The sequence below is a fragment of the Triticum dicoccoides genome, chromosome 4A (genome assembly GCF_002162155.2).
Source record: "Triticum dicoccoides isolate Atlit2015 ecotype Zavitan chromosome 4A, WEW_v2.0, whole genome shotgun sequence".
Classification (NCBI taxonomy): Eukaryota; Viridiplantae; Streptophyta; class Magnoliopsida; order Poales; family Poaceae; genus Triticum; species Triticum dicoccoides.
In genome coordinates this window covers 745840809-745844317 of record NC_041386.1, presented here as the reverse complement: position 1 = coordinate 745844317, position 3509 = coordinate 745840809, and positions in this window count along the sequence as shown.

Genomic DNA, 3509 nt, shown 5'->3' with positions numbered 1-3509 from the left:
ATGGCTGCCGCTAGCTCTGGTGTGACCACTCTCCTCTCAGCCGGTATTTGTAAGACGTGGGTGAGTGCAAGGGTTTGTGATGGTGGCGCGACCGCGTGCGAGGCGTGCTGCGAGAGGGCATCAACTTGGTCAGCATGGTCATCGGGTTGAAGAATCATCCTTGCTGCATATAGGCAAGCGAGGCCTAAGGTTTACACGACAGCGTCTACGATTTAGGGCGTTGCCGCCCTCTTGTGGGATTCCATGAAGGTCGTTCCCTTTCTAGGGTTTGCTTCTCGTCTTGGGCCTAGCGGACATTTTTAGTTGATGAGGCCGGGCTCCCGGGTGCTAAGGCACCTCCGGTACAGGAATCCGTCACTCTGTCTTTTGCTTTTATATTTGTTACCTTTTTCTTTAATCTTGGGAGGTAAAATATATGTTTTTCAAAGAGTTATATGAACAATTCTTTAGTTATGCATACATTTTTTAAAGTATAATTTTCATGTACATGACCATTTATTTCACCCTGAACATTTTTTTCTAAATCAAAAAGTATGATTTTTTATTATAAAAGTACTTGATACATAATATTTGCTTCTTTCTTATAAAATATATGAATTTTTGAAAAATTCATATTTTTTATAATACATAATGTTCCAAAATATATGATGACCATATTAATATATGTTGGACATTTCACAAATGCCCTATGAGTATTTTTAAATACATGCTGAACATTTAGAATACACAATGTTTATTTTAAAATAAAAAGTGGGAATTTTTTAATTACAGATTATTTTTTAATTCATGTTGAAAATTTAATATTAGAGGATGATTATTTATTTATTACACGTGAGCATTTTGTCAATACATGATGAACATTTTCGGAAATACACAATAAATAGTTTTTCATGCACAATGAACAATTTTTAGATACACTACGAACATTTTTTAAATAAATGCTGAACATTATTTTAATACAGAGTCAACCTTTCATTATATATATACACAATGAACATGTTATAATATACCTTGAATATTTATAAAATACAAGATTAATATCTATGAATTATTAGATGAACCTTTTTTAAGGCCACGGTAATATTTTTAAATCACACATTGACTTGTCTTCACATACACAATGATTTTTTTTCAAATAAATGATGAACATTTTTACAGACAATGTTATATATTTTGGAAATCATGGAGAACTTTTGTTAAATTACACATACATTTTTTATGTTCACGGAAATGTTTTTGGGCATACGAGGACATTGTTTTTAAAATACAAGAATGTATCTCGTTCGCTGGTATCATAACTCTTTTGTTATGCAAAAACAATTTTTCAAATAGACATGCACATTTTTATATCCGAGAATACCTTTTGAAACACATGCATTTATTTTTCAAACACGTGATATTTGTGTAATTTACGCCCCAAAAATGTACATATAAACAAAAGAAAATGTGCCCTAAAAAAAGTAAAAGAAGAAGAAGATTAGGTGGTGCTGGGCCTAGCGCAGTGCCACGCACTTGTAGGCGACTGGCCCCCATCGGAACTACCCATCCCATGGCGACTCACCCCGCCGCCGCCGCACTCAGCCGCGACGAGGCCGCGCGCTGCGCCTCACCCGATGCTCTCGCCACGCCCGCCAAGGACGAGGCCCACGTCGCCGCCGACCTCACGAGGCTCCTAACTGGGTCCTCTAATCTTGCTGCCGGATCCGGAGGAGCTGGCCAAGATTGTTCATCGCCCGGCGGTGGGAAGCGAATGTGCTGGCCGAGCTCAACGCTTCCGTCAGGCTGGGGAAGTGGTTGCTACACGGGTTTCAGATTGGGAAGGAAGTGGGTTCTTCCGTCAACGCTTCCGTCCCCGTGGAGCAAGTGAAGTAAGCTACCAAGGTAAACAACCAACACGGGAAATGAAACATATTATGGTTACATAGAGGACATATGGGAACTTAACTATGGATCAGGTGATTTGAAGGTCCCTTTGTTTCGGTGCAAATGGGTCAATATGACACGAGGCGGGGTAACGGAAGACCCGCAGTACGGAATGACAATAGTGGATCTCAACAATCTTGCGTATGCAGACGAACCATTCGTCCTAGCCAATGATGTGGCACAGGTTTTTTATGTGAAAGACATGTCTTCCAGGCCGAGAAAAAGGAAAGATAAGGAAGCGAATGGATCATACGACGAGCCAAAGCGCCACATAGTTCTTTCAGGAAAAAGAAACATCGTGGGAGTGGATGACAAGACAGACATGTCAGAATATTATGAAAAGTTTGATGAAATTACTCCATTCACAGTGAATATTGACATGAGCATCCTGTTAAATGATGAAGATTTTCCATAGTTACGGTGCAAAGGGACACACGCAAAGAAAAAGTTTCACACCGAAAGATCTGGAATATGATCGGCTTCACTATCATCACTTTCTTCTGTGTTTCACACCCAGGAGGGAATGTCTGTAATAGTTAGGGTAGTTATGTGTTTTGGCATTTGAAACGCAAAGAAATTTTATGTGCAAACAAATTCTTTTCATGCATTTACTGATTTTTTCCAGCTAAATGACCCTGAAATTGAAAAGCATTTCAAATAAACTCAGAAAAGGTTGAAAGTTGGCATGGTATCATAATTTCATACAAATAGCATGTGCAAGAAAGTAGAGAGGGTTACGGCAAAAACTGGATGCACTTCGTGTATAAAATGGACAATCTCTTTCGAAGTATCAGGGTTTCCGACGAAAACTGAACTGTTACAAAGGCATTTTATTTTTTAAATAACCTAAGCATTACCAAATTGAATATAATGATAAAACACACTAATATTAAACATCAGAAAAAAGAATCACTGAAAAAACTTTTTTCAAAGTTAAATTATTCACAAACTAGTGATTCACACAAATTTCAAATAATTCAAAATTTAAACTATTCAAATTTGAAAACTACTGGCACTAACAGAAAGTTTGTAATTTTTTGTACCGAAAGCAAAAATATTCACAAAGAAACTCTAAATATAGCAAAAAACAACTCAAAAATAAATAAAACAAAAATAAATAAAGCGAAAAAAATTAAGAAAAAAAAAGCCCGCCTACTGGGCCAAAGCGGCCTGCATACGACTAGCAAGACAATTTTTTGTTGGTCCAGGATGCAGGCCCGCAAAGGCCCAGTAGGCCCACTGGGCGAAGAGGACAGGTAGGCCCAGTAGGCCAGGCAAGGAGAGGAGCTCGAGAGAGCTACCGCACTGGGGCTTATAAACCAGTGCGGTAGCCCTTCGACTAGCGAGGTGGGACTAAACTTGCGCACCGCCTGGAGCCAGCGCACCCCCTTTAGTACCGGGTCGTGGCTCCAACCGGTACTAAAGACCCCCCCTTTAGTACCGGTTGGTGCCACGACCCGGTACTAAAGGGGGTGCGCTTTCCGCCGCTTGGCCTGGCCAAAATAGACCTTTAGTACCGGTTGGTGGCTCCAACCGGTACTAAAGGTCCATCCTATATATACTACACTTGAAAAAAAATCAGTTTC